This window comes from Otolemur garnettii, unplaced genomic scaffold (assembly GCF_000181295.1).
Source record: "Otolemur garnettii isolate 467f Iridium unplaced genomic scaffold, OtoGar3 scaffold00138, whole genome shotgun sequence".
NCBI classification, from domain to species: domain Eukaryota; kingdom Metazoa; phylum Chordata; class Mammalia; order Primates; family Galagidae; genus Otolemur; species Otolemur garnettii.
In genome coordinates, this window is record NW_003852533.1 from 1,070,252 (window position 1) to 1,083,149 (window position 12,898).

The 12,898-nt window shown below is 42.5% G+C and overlaps 1 protein-coding gene across 1 annotated transcript in view; it reads right to left on the reverse strand.

Annotated features, from left to right (window-relative positions):
* Positions 1–12,661, reverse strand: part of FAM19A2 (family with sequence similarity 19 member A2, C-C motif chemokine like) — a 453,820-nt gene extending 441,159 nt beyond the window's left edge. The window contains exon 1 of the mRNA XM_012810581.1: positions 12,526–12,661. The gene's annotated coding sequence lies outside the window, so the exon portion shown is untranslated. The remainder of the gene's footprint in view (positions 1–12,525) is intronic.
* Positions 12,662–12,898: the final 237 nt, after the last annotated feature.

The following is a 12,898-nucleotide window of genomic DNA, read 5'->3' on the forward strand; positions in this document are numbered from 1 at the left end:
GCTCTCCCCCTCCCAGCTCTCCCTCCCAGGCACCCCCCACTCTCCTCCCGGCTCTCCCCCTGCTACCATCTGGGGGTAGCATGTTTCTCTGGCAGCATGTTTTTACTGGGAAAGTGGACTCCGTGGTGTTTGAGGCCAAGTTGCTGCAAGCTGGGCAAAAAGTTGGAGAGAAAGGTGACTTTTCCTTGACATTTAAACCAAACTCAAGTTCTTTTATACTGTTATTTCCCCCCAGGGCTCTCTTCCTAGGAGATCTCATCCATTCAGAAGGTTTCAACAAATACTCAGGACGCTGATGACTCCCAAACTTGTATCTTTAAGCCATAATTCTGTCCTAAACTCCAAACCCAAAATTAGCAGCACTCACTTACATTTTCTTCTGAGTATCTCAAGGGCATCTCAAATTCAAAATGCTTAAAATCAGCCCAATTATTTTCCTCTAGGAAGAGCACAGTGGCTCTGAGGATCTAACTCTTTCAGCAGGACCAAGCATCTGAGCCAGACCCCATTCCTGGCTCTTTTCTCTCCCATCCCACACATCCCCTCTCAAGACCAGTCAGTCCAATCTCCTCCCTCTGAACTGCCCCTTCTTGTCATCTTTTCTTCCATCTCTTTTCACCAAACTATGGTCACTTCTCACCAGAATGTCAGAAACAGCTCTCTCACTAGTCACACACACACACACACACACACACCGCCCCCATGGAATCTGTGCCCTGTACTGCCACCAAAGAACCTTTCCAACTGTGAAAGGAATGTGAGCTCAAGAGAGGCCACCACGGGCAGTACTAAAAGCCTGACCTCAGTATAAAAGGTCACTCGTTTCTGTGGCAGTTTTACTTAGGGTGGCTACTCGAGTAGACAAACTAAGCAAAGAAACACAGGTTTCAGCTGGACACAGTGGCTCACATCTGTAATCCCAAAACGCTGGGAGGCCGAAGTGGGTAGATTGCTTCAGCTCAGGAGCTCGAGACCAGCCTGAGCAAGACTGAGATCCCATCTCTACTTTAAAAAAAGAAAAAATTAGCTGGGCATTGTGACAGATGCCTATAGTCCCAACTACTCAGGAAGCTGAGGCAGGAGGATCACTTGAGCCCAAGAGTTTGAGGTTGCTATGAGCTATGATACTATGGCGCTCTACCCAGAGCAACAGAGTGAGACCCTCTCAAGAAAGGAAAAGGGAGGGGGGAAGGGGGGGGAAGGGAAGGGAAGGGAAGGAGAGGGGAGGGGAGGGGAGGGGAGGGGAGAAAGAAAAAGGAAGGAAGGAAGAGAAGGAGAGAGGGAGGGGAAGAAGGAAGGAAAGAAAAGAAACACAGGTTTCCTTTGCTGGGACAGAAAGTGATACACAGGTTTCCTTTGCTGGGATATCAAGAATCACGAAGGGTCTGAGATTTTTACCTTACTCACAAATTCATGAGTTAGTCCACCATATCTCATACTGGCCAAAGACATGAGACTTTTGATCATTCATTGCACGATAGGAAGCATAAAACCACGTGAGCCAGTTTTTCTCCCCATATACCACAGATGCCACACAGAGGAGCCACGTGAATGCTGCACAATGTTGGTCTGTCTCTAGCTGAGGAATCCAGAACTCAGGGAACTCAGACCTTTTATCACAGACTACAGCAGACCTGCCCTGTGTCCAGAAGGGAGAGATTATTTTTAATACACTGGACAGTAAGCAGATCTTCCCTGTAATCCACGGGGAGACATTGCCTTCCAAGAATGATCCCTTTTTAAACATCCTTGAAAAGATATTACAGAATAAAAGGGTAGTTAGCATCCTGAGAGGTCCATGGAGAAGCAAGCTTTGAGTTCAGCTCAGCCTCTGGCACTCCCCGTTCCGCCTTTCTCCACTGGAGTTTCCTCACCGTCCCCAACTCACAGCCCAGAGTCCCAGAAGCAAGTGTTACACTTCAAACATGAATATATCATATTCAAGAGTTTGGAAAAAGCCTTTAAATATACAGGAAGGCTAATATAGAACAGTCATCCTGCAATCCTTTAAAATAAATGTGAAAAAGAATTATTCAACTAGAAGTTTTTATGATCTAATGAATTGACCTGTTTTAGATTTTATTAAATACATGGGTTTTATCAACAATCAAGTATAGTCAGAGTTTTAATTTATAAAATTTTCTAGGACAGTAAGCATTTAAAAGCTTTACTTAATCCAGAGGACTAAAATAAAATCAATAAATATTTGAATGCATACTGTCTGTACTAAACAGTATTTAGAATAGCAAGTAATTTTAATATCAAAGTTGCAAACAATGCTGTCACAGTGTTTCTGATGGCATAAAATAAAAAGGCAAGTCTGGTTCGTGATAGATTATGAAAATGGTAATTATGTACATAAGAAAAAATGGCTTTAAATTCCCTAATGAATGAGTCAAGTTATTGACAAGAAGCAATCAAAATATATTCCAGATGTGATTAACACACTTAAATTTGACATTGACAAATATTATTTAATTTATACAACAGGAGGATCATAAGCATATGTAGTCTCTAAATCTCCAGGTTACCATAAATTATAGAAAGAATTGGAATTTCAGTTAGGATGCTTAATTTATTTTTGTCCTTGATCTTTTGCCTAGACTAGGTCAGAATAAATGGCCTCTCTCCATCCATCTCTCCCTCTCTCTATCTCTCTCTCTCTACATCTCTCTGTCTCTCTACCTCTCTCACACACACAATTCGAATAAGGGACAATTCCTCACACATTGAAGAAACATACAAAAATACATACAAAAAAAAAAAAATCCTCATGGCCCTGACAAGAGCACAGCCATTCTGGGAGACAGCTAGTGGGAAAAGCAGGTGAGAACCCAAATTCCCTGATCACAGCAAGCCCCTGCCCACCCACCGGAGTGCCTCACACAGGCCTTCCTGGGAAACAAGAGAAGAGTCACTTTTATTCTGGCCCCAGCTTGAGACCAGTTAAGGAAGTATCTTCTAGATTGCTCTGAGGGCAAAAATTAGTCCCTCCCAGAAAGGAGGACTCCTACTGGGAACCCCTTCCCACATTCACCTCCCCTGATTAGAGGGGATAAAAGCATTGAAACCATGTGGAAGCTGAGCTGGCTCCTGGTCAGTCTCCACTCAGCTCTTTGCCTGCCCTTTTGTGATCAAGCCTTCCCCATCCCTGGACTGGCCTCCTCTCCTTTTTACAGACCCACCCCCCACCCCACCCCTCTCCTGGTCCCCACATACCCTACGAATGTGCAACTACTGATCACCTTTCCATGAAGTGGTACTTTACTAAGTAAAGCACCTACTATGTGCTGGGCATTATGCTCAGCACTGGGAATCAACAGAATTAAGATATACACAGGTCAGCCTCACAGCGCTGCTAATCTAACAGATGCAGCAAACCAATTCGTATCACTACTTAGCTATAAGGAAAGCTATTTCGTATAGCAGAAAATTCTAAGCACGTAGAAGAAAAAAATTGAGTAAGATTTAATAGCATGACTATTGCAAACTGTATCAATCATACAACTTAAAAGAAAACCAATGGCTTCGCTCCCTCAGACTGCTGTGTCTAAGTCTAATCTCAGTTTGTAACTGAGATACATCAGCAGCAGGAAACACGAGAACTTCCACGTTACTGACAAAACTCAGGACAACATATTTAACCCAGTGACCTGAGCTGTGACGTGAGGCCCATGGCATCACTGGGCAGTAGAATAGAGTCATCCGCCTAAGCTATATGCGTGACATCTTCTGACGTCAGCAAAACTGGTTTAGGAAAAAAAAAATGCTACTAATATATGAATACAGGAAGTTCAAACTTTCCACATTATAAGGGTTAGGTCTCTTCAATCCTAAAGAGACCACTTTGGGGAAATTATTTAAATTAGCAGGGCGAAATTTTTTACAAAAAGTAGAGATATTCACCTTCAAGTTGTGAACCCAACAACCTCGCAAAGAAAATGCCTTCCTTCTCCAGCTCCATCCTCCCCTCACTCCTAATAGCTACTCAAGTGGAACAAAAGTCTTGATACTGTGGCCAAAATTTTTACATTGAAGCCCTAAAAGGAATAAATTACTGTTGAAATTTCAGAAATGATTTGAAGAGCTAAAATTGACCTTGTTTGCTAGAATGTATCAAGGTGTAGCATAATGCCCTTGCTTTCAAATAAACCAGCCTACTTTTTCAAACTGTGGGAAGTAAACCAAATTTGCATTAATATGTGATGAGCAGACAATTTCTGATTATGCTTTGGGGGTAAAATACGTTCTCTAAACAGAAGGCTATAAAACTAAGCAAAACACAGAAACGGGGCTCAGATGAAGGAGGTAAAGAGAAAAGCATTCACAGTGAGTGGCCAGGTGCAGGGGAAAACCTGCCCGGGGTGGATGGTGGAGACTTCCCACCTTTCTGAACGCAGGGAAAATCACGGAAAACTTGTCCACGGGCCAACAGTGTTAGCTTCACCGGGGAGCTCATTAGAAAAGTGGAATCCCAGGATCTATTTCAGAGCCTGCATTTTCACAAAATCCCTGCAAGTGATCTGTGCCTGTAGAAGTTTGAGGGGCGCTAATGTAAGGCCTTGTGGAACTATGGAACCTGGCCCAAATATTTGCATTAATTTAAATACCTATATTTCCAGTACATCTACCATTTCTGTTTACCAAGACACCCCCCAAGCATCTAGACAGTGCTCATTATAGACTGAATGTTTATGTCTTCCCAAAATTTATCTATTTGAAGCCTAAATCTCCAACATGATGGTATTTGGAGGTGGGGCCTTTGGGAGGTAATTAGGTCATGAAAGAGAAACCCTCCTGAACATGATCATACTCTTATAAGAAGAAAAGTGATCTTTCTCTTTGTCTCTCTCTCTCCCCCACCCCCCAGGACCCAGTGAGGAGGCAGCCACCTGCAAGCCAGGAAGATGGCCTTGACCAGACAGATGTGCTGGTGCCTTGATATTGGAATTTCTAGCAAGACCCCAGAACTGGGAGAAGTGTTTGTTGTTTAAGTCACTCAGTCGATGGTATTTGTGTTGTAGCTGCCCAAACTATGACACTGCCCAAACTATGACACTGCCCAACAATACTTCTTGAACAAATAAATCCTTTTCCAAGGATTATAATTGCTCAAATTCATACACATATTTTAAACAAATATATTTAATGATCATATAATATATAGGGAGGACATAAAGTTTGCATGCAATTTTAGACTGCACACTATTTTAAATTGCACACGACCTTTACAGCTACCTTGTATAAAGATGATTCGCATTTGCCAGGGTAGCTTTACTTGGGTTGATCAAACTAAATTCATTTCAGAGCCTATGAAAACCAGCAGTAGGGCAAAGACACGGAACTGTAACCCTGAAAGCCCGAGACCCATGCCTTGTTTTGCAACAAAACAGCAGCATGCAGACTAAGCACATTTACTAACGGAATTATAAGATTTAAACTGATTCAATTTTATTTCCCCAGGTCTATGATCTTTAGACATTACTGAAATCATCATTACTGTCATCATCATCACAACCACCCGTTCTTATAAAACTAGGATCTTGCACAATTCTTACAGATTAGTTATTGAAAAGCATTTGGGGGCGGGGGGGGAGGGGGACTCACAGGTTACTCCACAGAGCATGTGCTAGATTCTCCTTGACTTCCTAACTGAAACATAAGCTCCGTAAGGCAAAAGGAGCCAGCTATATTACTGTACTTCCATGCCATGGTACACAGTAGGTCTTGACACATGGAAGTAATATATTTTTATTGCCTTTAAAATTGCACTGAAGAAAATATGAGGCTTAGAAACTGAGGCACAGAGAAACAAAGCGATTTTCTTGTGGTCACATGGTTATTTATTATAAAATCTACAAAAGCCTTTCCACAGCTCTTACCACTATACCACACTGGGTTTATAATAGCAAGTTCCAACGTTTACCTACTAACCCAAACAGCAAGCTAATGAATTTTAGCTACTCAACAAATGTTGTAAGGAGCAAGTATGTCTTCAAATAGAAAAGTCTAAATTTTGACGCAATTCTGGATGTATATTTATAAACCTATCAACCATCAGTCTGAAGGGGTCTACAAGAATGCCAAACACACATCTTAGTAGGAAACATTCCAAGAACTAAACCTAAAAAAAAGTTAGACATTTTCCTTGAACTTTAAGCTTCCCAAAAGCTTCTCAAAATAAGGCCTCTATTTTATGAAGTATGAGATTTCAGTGCCCTTCACGCTCCCCTTGGCCTTGGGTCAGCATCACTGTAATGTGGGCCTCTTTTCTCTTCGTACATTGTAAAAAAAAAAAAAACTAAAGTTAGAGCTATTTCATTCAATTCAACTCAGTTGTACTTTCTGAAGAAAATACAAACAAAAGCAGGACCAGGTCACAGTAACTGATTTGTCTCATTGCCATTTCCAAGAAGATATTTTCTGAACACTCCAGCACCAAAAAGTTTGAGTGTGCCATTCACTGTATACCTATAACCAGGTAAGACTAAACTAATAAAGAAACAGTAATAATAATCACGGTTTTCTACCTAAATAAAACCATGCTAGGCAGGGCTTTTGCGAGTTTGCAATTGTCCATATGTTAATACAGATAAGAATATAAATATATATATTATTTTTCTATAATCCAATAGGACCCCTCTCCCTATATTGACCACCTCCTGATTGGCCTAATTTTCATAGGTTGGACATGCACCACGTGTGTGTACCAGTACAGCAGGCCTAGTTCCTTATGTTGACCATACTGTTGGCCAGTTTGTGACAGTCCCTGGGGAGGTCAGCCCACAGAAGCTGTACTGCATTTTACCACTCTGTGCTCTATCACCGGGTCAAGGGTTTGTTATTGAGATCCCCATGACTACATAATCCTTCTTTAGTCACCTACCTTTCCTTACTCCAATCCACATATAAAATGAATATGAAGCCAAAAAAAGCAAACCAGCACAAATAACACACTTTGTGTTTTTTTATTTTATAGATGGTCTTTTTGATAACAGAGCAAATGTGTTACTGACATGAGGGCACGATATCATTTGCAGAGAGCAGGCCTGTTCCTTCCTGGAATATCTGCACACAATTCTCATTGGAATCTCCAAGAAAAATGTCTTAAAAAGAAAGAAAAAAACTCATCCCAAAACCAAATAAAACCATGGCAGAGGTTTTCAGACAGAGATAACTAATTTTCAATGCTCAGTGATTTTGTACCAGAAAGAATTTTGTCTCCTCATAGTCCAGGCTATTCTGGCTCGGAAACTAATTTCAAAGCACAAACACACCTTTCCGAAATCTTCTGTTCTAGTGCGACTCCAGATACTTTCATAGGGTAGAATATAAAGAGCTGCATAACCAAAAGAAAGCCAAAATGTTGTTCTGTATTATTAAGCTCAAAAGAAAGCTCCATAGGCAACGACGGGAGGCCATAGGCAATTAACACTGCAAATTGAAAGGTTTAGAATCTTTGCATGACCTTTAAAGGGCAACACAGCTGCCCCTTCACATGCGTGCAATTATAGAGTGACTGGTTCATAGCAGGAGGGGGAAAAGTAAAAATATAAAAATATGCAGTAAAACCAACTTTGCATTCATCAAAAGCTACTTCGAACTTTCCAAGCTTCGTGTGGAGAGTTATCTTTACACAGCACAGGGAGAGGCGTTTGGCTGGTTGTCGTCGTTTTATCACAGGACTAAATTCAGACCATCACTGTAATTGCTAGAATGCACCATTATCACATTATTGAATCTCTCTGTAAAGAGTTTCCAAAATCTACCGCATAAAACCACCGTATAAAAGAAGAAATGTAAATATAAATTTAATTGAATGACTACATTTGTGCTCTTGCTAGGGAAAGGGAGATGTACCTTTGCTAGCTGGCCATTCAGGGAAAATCATTAAACAATTACAGCTGCTATGGAGTAACTCAGAAGACTGAAGGAAGTGATTAAAAGGGCTTTATCTGATATCAACTTATATGCTTTGATTTCTCAGCTATCCATCTCATACCCATGTGAATCGCTATGAACAAAAGGGAATCTTCTCCTTATAGCTGATACTTTTCACATGATGCCCAAGCAAACTAGAAGTCATATTTTCCAATGGCAATACCAATCAATTGTCTAAACCAGGGGTCCTCAAACTTTTTAAACAGGGGGCTAGTTCACTGTCCCTCAGACCATTAGAGGGCCGGACTGCAGGCCCCGGGACTAGTCAGCTACTAAGCAGGACAGGCAGTGGCGGCAAAAACACCTGGCTGGCTGGATAAATGTCTGAGGCGGGCTGCATGGGGCCCACGGGCTGTAGTTTGAGGACGCCTGAACGGTCCACTGACAAGCTTGCCTACCACCATAGCCCAGACTGAAACCCAACACATCCATGCAGTATACACACTAGGAGTAGGTGGGTTTTAGAAATCTAAGATGAATTTAGAGTATAACATCAATACACGTCTGGAAATTCTGCAAATGTCATTTATAAAACAGAGTAGTGTATTCCAATGTAATGCATTGTTTGTGTTTTTTGATTGTAGAGGAAGGTATTTAATAAAGACAGCACACAGAAAAATTCAGTTTTCAGAATATGCTGAAATTCCCAGTTGTGCTGTCAATAAACACATCCCAAAGTGTCCCTACAGAAGGAAAATTTATGTTTGGGGGTTTTTGTTTGTTTCTGTTTTTGCATAAGTAGTCTAGCAAGTATCTCAAAAAATAAAAAGGAAGAGAAAAACAGACTGTATGTAACAGTGGTACAAACAGTGAAATTCAATGCATACAGTTGTACTGAAGTTCACATAGTGCAGTATAGTGAAAAGCTACGTACGTAAAAATATACATGATATATATATATTTACATAAATATTTAGAAAATGCTTTTTACAAAGTTGTTCTTGCCCCTCCCTTTAACACAAAACCAGTATCTTACATGGGTGTCATTAAAAGCATATGTATACGTGTGACCCCGATCCATAGGCATCTCAATGAAGCTTCATTCCCCAACTTATCACTGCTAAAATAGCTAATATTTTTCTAATTCAAAATCACACATGCTCAGAAACCCTAATTCTGCTCCAGCCTAAGAGATTATACTGACAAGTAAATACTACAGAGAAATATATTTAAATACTACTTTCTCCACATGCCAGTAAGTCTCAACATTCCTCCAAAACTTCTGTAAGAACAAGCAGAAGACAAGATTGTGACCTTTATTTCATTGACAAGGACATCGAATCACTGTGCTAAATGGATAAAATCAGACCTTCTGAAAATTACCCAGTAAGTCAATGATCAACGACAACTAAAACACAGAAACTAACTTCTAGGTCTGTCTGCCACGCCCTCCTGTCCGTCTCCTGTTTCAGACTATGTTCCAACCCTGAACTAAAAGTGTTCTCTAAAAAGACTCGTGGTAACTCAGTGTAAAAGCCTACCTTCTCTTACAACGGGTAATTAGTTTGATATGCTCTAAGTTAACCAAAATAAAGTTAACCAAAGAATTTTCAGACAAAATGGCAAATTCATCACATCGCATGGTATTATAAACTCAGTGGCTGAAAAGCAAGATGCATCACCTAAAATACTGTACAAGCACATGGAGCAGACGTGAGGCCCGTCCAGCTGGGTTGGCCTTCACATCAGCAGTGGTCATGCTAACGCATTTCTTCTCGCTGATTTGATGGAGCCCTACTAATAACAGGTTGATGAATTGCATTTGTAAATGTCGGGCATAGATCAAAGGGGACCATGTAGAAGGCTTATTTTACTTCAACTTATTATTTTTCATCAAGAAAACAAAACTGCATTGCACAAAGTCCCTTATTTTTACTTCAATCTTCAGTGAACAAAACAGCTGCAGAATAATGTGACTTAATGAGGCGTCCCTAATAAAATACTGCAGGAGTAAAGCAGGGGCGCTGGACTGTTTGCACTCCGGTTGTCTCATCTTTTCAAATATGTTAGAAATAACTGATGACACTTGGGAATGTTCGTGTTTGGGACATGCATTCGAGAGTTCATCCACAGATATGTTCATCAAATTGCAGCCACAGCTAAACTTGGGCACAATCTGACAGTACTTTTTCTTAGGAGCTGAGTTAAATGTCTGGGAAAGGCTGGAGAGACACATCTTACCTTTCCTTACAGGGTAATCCATAACCCACAATTAGTACTAAATCAACCCCAAAATGTGTATTTTTAATACAAAGATACATGTTTAAATGGTCATCAAGGTACTATACTGAAGATACTGGATCTAGGAACTAGGACTACTGAAATTTTCTGATAAGGTATGAAATAATTTTTATAAAATTTCTAACACACCCTAAGTTTCATCATTTGATAAATTTTTAAAAAGGAAAAATGGCTATGTCTAAAACTAGATCTTTTTATAGCCATGTCATCATGTTTTATAACTTGATGCTTAGTTAATACTACAATGCAGTCTCTAAGCATTAGGCATCTATTTTGACCCAGATCCACAGGCATCTCAATGAAGCTTCATTCCCCCAACTTATCACTGCTAAAATAGCTAATATTTTTCTAATTCAAAATCACACACGCTCAGAAACCCTAATTCTGCTCCAGCCTAACCTGTAGCCTTGTCTTCAATGCCAAGGAGTCTGGTTCTTCCTTAAGAGACACATATCGCAGCACTACACTACATTTTTAAAGGCAAGGAATGGATCAAGATTTTAATCTAAAAAAATGCCCATTTGAATACAGCAACCCATTAAAATGGTGTTTGGCTTTTAAAAGACTACCTGTGCCTACGTATTCAGCTGGCAGTGGCACTGACCTCAGAGTCTTACACTACCCACAAATAACACAACCCAATGGTTTCCATTGAAAATTAGAAAAATGAAAATAAAATAAGCTCCAGTCTGGTTACCGATGGCTTTAAAAATGAGAATTCTAAAAAGCTCAACCCAAACAATTGACTCAGGATGAGATTCACAACAGAATAAAGGAGGGAAAGGGACGAATTAAACACATTGAATCAGTTATTTAAAATACAGGCTGCTAAGGTGCCAATTTTGAAACTGCAAATGATTCACCAGTCTGAGAGTACATTTGCAAACAGACAGAGCTGGAGTAAATGCAAATAATCTTAATACTCTGGTTTCTAATCTCCTTTGCTAGTTATTTTGGTTTAGCACTTTACACATGAAATCTTAAATTAATTACTCGTTTGTCTTAACTTATACTGCGGAATAGAGCAGTTCTAGAGCGTTAATTGGTAACAGTCCGAATGCTGATGTCTAAGACAATCTAGTTGAGAGGACAGGAACCAGATAATTATCATCCAGTCGATAGTCACTGAAATGCGTCTTGCCCGGAGTGAAGGACCCTGAGTACCGAGTGCTTTAGGGCACTGTTAGAGAAAAGGTTGCATACAGATTTGAGGTGGGGTTTTTTTTTCACCAACAATTTTGTAAAATTCAAGAGGAGATTTCACACTCACAGAACGAGGGTGTTTTCTGCCTTACTGCCACAAGCCAAACTCAGCCAGCACAAGGCGGAGAGAGGCAGCCGCTGAGGTAACACGTCTGCACACTGGATTCCAAACGCTTCGGGCAATTGTTTAACGCTGGTGGAGAAGAGGGTTGCCGACCAGGCTACCCAGGGCTCCGCCAGCACCTACCGGCCGTCCTTCCAAGTGCGGGCTGGACAGCTCAACCTACAGCTCTAGAAATCGGGCGATGGATCTCAAACTTTCCTTTGCAAAGGCAGTTTCTGCGAGTAACACGTTCCCCCTGATCAGTGAAGACCGGTAGCCTAGAACACTTCAAAGCAGTCACCAGCCTTCCAGAATGGAAGGGGGAAGGGTTAGCAAAGCAATAGGGCAGAAAAAGAGACATCTATCCCTAAAGAAATGAAAAACCATTAGTTTTCCAAAGCGGTTCTTTTGCTGAACGCTGGTCGTCAGAGGCTCCTTCCCCAAGGCTCTCTCGTCTGCCTTTTACAGGTAAAAGCTTCATTTCAAAGCGTCCGTTCCCAAATGTAAACCAACCTTTAAGTAAAAGAGGCTCAGGAACTTATCAAAATGATTCTTTATGAAAATAGTTAGAGATGGGGAAATCAATAGTCTGACTGAAACGCCCACGCTCTGCAGACAGGCCTGAGCATTAACTAATCCGAAGTGGACGTAAAGTAGAGATCTCAGGAAGGCGACCGTGCACACGCCATCGACCCTCCAGAGTGCAACCCCCAACTCCTAAAGGAGTCCAGATGGTTACCAGCCCGAATCGGTCCGGGGGAGAAATCAAAGTAAAACCCACTCTAATCCTCGGCCGGTCCCCTGCTGTGTGGAGAGACCTGGGGCAGGAAGGGCTCCCGGCGCCTCCGGTGGCCGCTCCGACCCTCTCGGCGGCCCCTCCCCGCCCTACCCCGACCCGGGCGACGGGGACGCGGGCGGCTGGGCCGGCCTCACCCTCCTGTCGTGCTCCCAGGCCGAGCCCCCTACAGCCCTGGGCCCCCCCAGGGAGGGGAGGGGACACTGTGCCCACGGGGGCCCCGGGCGCGACGCGCACCTACCTGCAGCCCCGCTCCCGGGTGGCGGCAACACCTCGCGACGCTCCTGCAGCTTCCGCGGGCCGGCGCCGGCCTCACCGCGCTCGCATCGCTCCCGAGACGCCGATCCGCCTCACCATCCAGGGGCATAGGGAACCCAGGCCGGGCGGTGCGCTCGCCGAGGCGTGCGGGTGCGCGCGCGCGTTCGCTCCTCCGAGGGCGCAGAGCGTTCAGGAATCTCTCGACATCCACATCGGAACCCCCTCGAAGCAGGTGCGGAGGGTGGAGCGCGCGCGCCCGATCTCTCGTCGCCTCTCCTGAGTCCCCAGTGTCCAAGTAATCAAAGATGCGTGGACCGAGAAAAGGTCGCCAGTCCCGGAGCCGGGGCAGCGCCCGC